Here is a 7,090-nt window from a genome sequence, read left to right as displayed (position 1 = left end):
TCACACGTGTCCGCTCATTGCAGGGGGAATTGGGGTTGTCTGCAGTTCTGTTTGTTTTTGGCTGTTATAGAGATTGCTGGTGTAAACATTCTTCTGGGGTCTCCTGGCACAGGGGTTTGCATCTCATGGGAAACACGCGTATTTGGACGGCGCCCCGCACAGCGAATGAGGACACCCGCGGCCACAGGCAGCAGGGCTTGGCTGAGGCCTGAGGGAGGCCCCGCGGGGGTACACCTGCTGCCAGGGTGCTGCACCCCCGCTGGGGGACCCTCCAGGCACAGACGCAGTGCAGTTGGCCAGATTCTGCCAAGTCACCTCCCCAGGCGGCTGCACCAAACTCTGCTCCCACCGGCAGTGGGCGGGGGTCCTCGGTAGGGGGACACCTCGGCAGTCTTCTCTGGGGGTGCAAGTGCTTGTGGTTTTAATTGCACTCCCCCGATTCCTAGTATGGCTGAGCCCCTTCCCTACGTTCGAGCCCCAGTCATGTTTCGTCTTCATGGGATGCCTGTTCCTGGTGCTTGCCGTCTTCCCGTTAGCCCTTTAGTCATTCTTGCTGTATTTTAGGAGCTCTTCACGCGTGTGGGGATCGACCATTTGTTGGTCGTGTGTGCTGCAATTATACCCCCAGTCTGTGGCTTGTTCTGGAAAGTTTCAGTGTCTTTTGATGCTTATCTCAATGAGTCAAATTTATCAATCTCTTCCTCATGGCCTGTGAATTCTGAGTCTTGTTTGACAAATTCCTTTCTTACCCAGAGGTCGTATCAGTATCTTTGGACATTTTCTCCCCAGAGTTTTCCATTTGGTTCTGATATGTAAGGGCTCATCCTTCTGGAACTGGTCCTACCCTTGCCGAGAGGGGGGTCTCCTTTGTGAAGCATCTCGGTTTTCACTCGCATCTGCTTCCAGGTACCAGACTGTGTGCACAAGCACAGACTCACCGCAATCCTTGATTCTGGAGGCCAGAGCCCCTGGTTTTATTCTCCTTTAGGGGCATCTGATGTTCTTGCCCAGGTGTTTTCCTCCTACATTTAAGAGTCATGACGGGATTTTGGTTAGAATCGCCTTGACTCTTCAAACGGCTTTAGGATTTTGAGTCTCCCTGGGCATATTGAGTTCCTCTCTCTTCTAGGTCTTCTTTAATATCTCAGTCACATTTAAAATTTTCTTTCTTTGCATCTTTCATTTTGTTGTGTGTGTCCCTGGGTACTTGTACATGTTGCTGCCAACTTATAGCATAGCTCTTAAAATTACATTTCTTCAACGTTCTAAGCAATAGAGTTTATATATTGTACTTTTATCTAGCACGGTGGTGGGGAGGCCTGGCCACCTGGGGGTGACAAGGTGGGCTTCCCTGCAGCCCTGTGAGCAGCTTCATTAGGATACTTTAACTTGTCACAAACTTGCTTTGAGAACTTTCTATTCTCAAGCCCCAAGCCGGCTCTGTGGAAGGAAAGACACGAGTCTGTGTGAAATAATGTCCCAGAAGGCGTCTCCCTCATTTTCCAAGAGGAGAATAAGCCACATCTGACAGAAATACAGACACAAGCCCCACGAGTGTGGACTTGCAGGCCCAGAAGTGACTGTCCTCACCCAGCTGCAGCCTGGACCACACGGTGGCAGAGGCCAGGGGTGGCCTTCCTTCTCGCCTCCCTCCCGGCCTGGAGCAGGTCACACTGAACAGCAGCAGCCAGACCACAGCTGGGCTGAGTGGGCAGTGGCCACGTCAGCTAAGCCCTTGAACACCTGCTGGGGCCACATCACCTACAGGAGAGAGGGGACAGGATGGGGCCGCCAGGAGCTGCTCCCAGGCAAACACCGCGGAGTCCGAGGGGGGTCCGGCCCTGAAATAGGTTGGTCTGTTACCTCCCGCTGACGGTGCCCGGCTGGGCCTGGGAAATGATTGACTGAGACAGGCCAACAGTAGATTTATTTAAGACAAGTTTTATGGGACACGGGAGCCGCATAAGGAGAGGAAGACCCAAAGGCACAGCAGAACCGAAACACCTTCCTACCTGGTAGAGAGAGAGCATCATGGGGAGTGACTAACTGTCAGGAGGTGAAGGGAGGTGAGGGGCACTTTAACGAGTCTGTTCGCTGAGTCCTCTCGGCCTGACTCCCCGTCGCTGGCGGTTCGAAGGCTCCTTTCCTCCTGGTGCCAGGAGGGTGTCTTTCCCACGGCTTCCCCTCCTGCCCTCAGAGAAAGGGGGGTCAGCAGGCCCTTCTCGTACCTGCTGCTATTTAAGAGACTTTGACTCAAAATAATCCTTACGCCAGAGGGCTTGTTCCGGGGGCGTGTTCTGCTGCCCTTTGTCACCCAGCAAAAAGCAGAATAATGACCACAGAATTGTTTAAATCCTCAGAAAGACAAATGGGGGAATTATATCCATGAAACAAGAACAGGAGGTTATGAAGCAAATGTTGGTGGATGAGAAAAAATGACTATAAATAAAAACAAAACTAATAATAAGAGGAATGCTCATTTGTAAATTGTAAATAATACTTATTTAAAAATTCCACTTGGAGCCAAAATTCTTGACAAAATAATGTGGAAAGTCTGGACGGGGTCTCTAGTGTAAGTTAAAACACACTAGATTCTTCTCTTGTTGCAAGGAAGTAAAGACATACAAAATAAGTTCAAAATCTTAGAAAATACAAAGTTAAGTATGCATGTTAAACATTTTAAAAGTTAATACTAAAAGAAAGAAATAGAATGTGTAAATTACAAACTGGTTGAGAAAAAGAAGAAAATAAACTAAATTTGCTGAATCTAATAAAAGGTAGGAAAGGCAAAAAAAGAAAAACACGGTTGTTTTAAATTATGCTGTACCATGGAAGAAATTCCTTCAAACATATCACAGTCACTCAGAAGGAAGGCAGGTGAAATGCATTAACTCATGACACTTATGAAATGTATTAATCCATTAATTCTCAAAGAGATAGAAACTCTCATATTGGGTAAATATACAGATTCCAGCCATGTGCTGTTTCCAAGTGACATTGAAAATAAAACAGCACAGAAAAGTAAAAAATAAAAGGATAGGAAAACCTATACCAGGTGTTGTGGTTTCAACTGTGTCCCCAGAAGATGCAGCCACATCCTCGTCCCAGAACCTGAGAACTTGGCCTCGTTTGGAAGCAGGGTCTTTGCAGATGCGATCAAGTCAAGATGAGTCATGCTGGCCCTGGTGGCCCTCGTAAGAAGAGGGAAATTTAGACACAGAGATACAGAGAAGACAGGCGGGTGGAGACGGAGGAGCGGTCGGTGCGCTGCGGCCACGGCCCCCAGGAGACGGTGAGGCCGGGAAACCCTCCCCCGGAGCCCCAGAGGGCGTGCAGCCTCCAGACTGTGAGAAAATACTTTCTACGGCTTTGAGCTGCCCCGTCCGTGTAACGCATTATAGCAGCCCTAGGAAATGTAATCAAACAGGAAAGAACGGAGCGGAGTTTACAGCCAGAAGCCCTGATGGACTCACACCAGGCCCCCACCCGCCCCACCCCCCGCCCAGTGAAGGAGCTGCCGCCATCCAGCCGAGGTAGAAGGACACCCGGGTGGCATCGCTGGGGACCTGGGGACACGGCTGCTGGCCCTGGCCGGGCGCGGGCACCTGAGCGAGCAGGACACACGTCCGCCCAGGCCTTGGTTTCTGAAAACCATCTCTGCTGGTTTCAGAAGGAATCGGGCTCCTTGGAGACATGGCTGGTCTTGGGTGGAACAGAGAGAGGGTAAGCGGGAACCTGGTGCTCAGAGAAGGACAGGAGCTGGCTCCACACCGGCCCTTCCGGCCAGCCGTGGGCCCACATGAGCATATAAATGAACAGTCACAACAGTTACAGGCCACAAGCTCCAGAATAAGATGAGAATTCACAGGTTCCCACTGAAATAAACACCTGAAAAAATCAAGGGGTACGGGAGAAAGCTCTTCCTTGGAGCAAAGCAAATAACTATAGAAGGAATGAGGAAATTACAGAATCACCGTAACAGAAGTCAGATTAGTAACTGTTTTAGTCAAGGATCATCGTATAATGTGAAAACTCGTGGGTTGAAGTTTAATGAGAAAGAGGAAACTTAGCATAGTCCCCAAGAATATCCCCAGAAGATGGCAACCTCTCAGTGGAAAACTTGGTAGACGTCACGTTTGCTGGGTGCTGAACAACCGTGACGTTCCCAGAGGTGGGACAAACGGGCCTCAGGAAACTCCTGACTCCACAGCTTAAGAAGGGCTCAGAAACAAGGGCGTGGAATTCCTGCCAGGAATGCAGAACTGGAATCTGATCGGGGGAAACACTGGACAAACCCAAACTGAGATGCATTTTACAAACGAAGTGGCCTGTACTCCTCAAAATTGTCAAGTCAGGAAAGGCAAGAAATAGGTTAAAAAGGCATAAAAACCAAGACGTGATCCTGAGCTGAATCCTGAGCCATACGTGTGTGTGTGTGTATATGTATATATATATATATTTTTTTTTTTTTGCTATAAAGGATATTATTGGGACAATTGATGACGTTTGAATATGTTCTGTAGATTAGACAGCGTTGTCCAGTCAGTGTTAATTTTCTGATGTTAATTATGATACTTGGTTAAGTAGAAGCAGGCCCTTGATTACCAGAAATACACAGTGAAGCCTGACCCTGGTCCCCCAGAGCTCTGGGCTCTGAATGTCCCTTGGAAATGAAAGCGTCTGTCTTTGTGACCCCCCACGAGTCCTCCGTGGTGGCTGCAGCTGCCCCACGCGCGGGCCTCGCCTCCCAGGCATGCGTGGAGGCCACGTCCACTAGTCAGGGCAGTTCTCCAAAACAGGTGCAAACGTGAGCCTCCAGCGCTGGGGACGCTGTGCTGGCCCATGAAGGGGTCCGAGCCGGACACCAGCAGGCCTGCTACAGCTACCATGTCCACGACGTAGCATGTGCGGGTGACCAATGCAACCGATAGGAAAAGCCACAGAGACACAAGACCTGGGGAAGAAGGCACGGCAAACAACGGGAACACGCATCTGTAAAACCGAGAAGAATTCAGGACAGTTTCATCAAGTGTCACGCTGTGAAATCAGCATACAGAAACTACTAGGGCGTGTGGAAGGGATAATCCCATTTGCAGTAGTACGATAAGACAGAGTAGAATAAAGTAAAATACTAAGACGCAGCGGCACAGGCTTCACAAGACCTGCCCAGACACGTGAGGAAAACCGTGAAACGCTCCTGAGGGGCCCCTCACCCCTGCCGTTCCTGGCTGCTGGGCCCTCTCCTCCTCCCGTGGGGGCGTGACCCGGCTCTGGTGTCTGGGGGTGGTCTCGAGGCCTCTGTGCCCAAGTTCCTTGTCTGAAAGGAGAGGTGACGCAGTGGTGCCGAGTCCCCGGGCCCCTGTGCAGACGGGCGAGCTCACGGGCCGGGGTCTGCGCTGTGACGCGTGTGACTGGCCCGGGCGGGGGGTGGGGCAGGTCGGCCCAGCCCTCGCAGCCGCTCTCCCGCCCTCCTCCGCGCCTCCTCGTGGTGGGCGGTGCGGGCTGCCCCATGACAAGCCCGGGGTCACTGCCCTTCAGGCCTCCCGGGGCCAGAGGGGCCGGTCTGGCTCCACCTGCTGACCTGCCCTCCTGGAGCTGGGAGCCCAGGGGAGGAGACGGGGGATTGGCCCCCGGGGCGCCCACCTCGGCCCGGAGGTGTCTCGAGCTCCTCGGATCCCAGGTGGGAAGGGGAGAGAAGGGCTCCCCTTGGGCAACCGTGACATGGCTCTGAGGACACGCGCACTCACGTGAGGCCGGTGATGAGCCCGGGAGTGGGTGGCGTCAGAAGGCCCCACTGCCTGAGGCCTGGGTGGGCCTCTGGGGCCAGGACCTGGCCATGCTGCCTCTCTGGCAGGACTGGGACCTGGGGATGGTCAGGGGTCAGCCACACAAGTCCCCTGTCCCCAGAGGAACCCTTGACCTGCTTCCAGATCTCCGGGGCCTGAGTAGACCAGGCAACATGCTTCCTCCAGGGCTGTCCCTCCCGAGCCGGACTGTCCTGCATGAGGCCCCGACGGGCAGCAGAGGGCGCCCCAGGCCCTGCGCGCTCACGCGTTCCAAGCGACCACCTACTGTTTCTGCAGTCATTTCCCGTCATTTCCCGTCCTGGGATGTCCGGGGGTTTGGTTGGAGGGTGGGGGCTGGGCTGACCCCTCTGGGTGGAACAGAGTGGGGGCCCTGGGACAGGGCCTGAGCCTGGCGGGGTTAGGGACCCACAGAGAGCGCCCCGCTGCTCTGGGCCAGCGGCCCCACTAGGCGCCTGGCTCTGTGCGTGGGGAGGACACTGGCCCAGCCCAGGGCCCACAGAGACCCCTCGGTCCCAGTGCCGAAGCCCGGGGTCTCCACCCCCTGGCGGGGGTGGGGTCCGAGGCCGGGGCTGGGGGCCTTACCTTCCCTCACCTTTGGGAGGGGCTTCCCTCTGGGGCTCCCCGACGGTGGGGCCCCGGACCCTGCCCCCCCGTGGCCCAGGACTGGCTGGACCACGTCCCCCCAACCTGGCCCAGGCCCACGGACACGTAGTGGCGAGGGAAGGCTTTAACGGTGCTTCTTTAGAATGATTTTAAACTGCAGGCCCCTGGAGGCCCTTTTCCCTGGAACATCAGTGTCTGTTCTCACACACACTCTGGGGTTTGACTGGGTGGCTCAGGGCCCAGCAGCCTCGGCGTGTTTCTGAGAACTCAGATGTTCTCTCCGAGCACTCCACGCCTCTCATGATGTGAAGCAAACGTGGAGCAAGTGGAAGCCAAATGTGGAATCGTGCTCAGGAGGGCGGGTCCACCTGGACCCGTGTCCATGGCACCCTCGGCCTCACGTCCTCAGCACTGCTGTCGTTACCCTCCTCCAGCTGCCAACGCTGAGCATGTCGGGGTTTCTCTGCACAGTTTTCGGAGCTGGAGTGCCTTGCCCAAGGCCACTCGACCAGCAGGGGACAGAGCTGGGCCCCTCCCAGTCTGACCACCCCTGCTCTCCTGGGGTCCTGGGTCTCAGGGTACACCGGCTGGATGCCAGCAGCTTCCCAGAGCCTTGGTACAGTCAGGCCGAGGGTCAGAGGGGCTCAGTGGCCCCCGCAGATGCCGTGGTCCTGGGTCTC

The sequence above is a fragment of the Mesoplodon bidens genome (assembly GCF_964165515.1).
Source record: "Mesoplodon bidens genome assembly, chromosome: 5".
Classification (NCBI taxonomy): Eukaryota; Metazoa; Chordata; class Mammalia; order Artiodactyla; family Ziphiidae; genus Mesoplodon; species Mesoplodon bidens.
The sequence above is the reverse complement of the archived record's forward strand: the minus strand, read 5'-3'. Positions refer to the sequence as shown.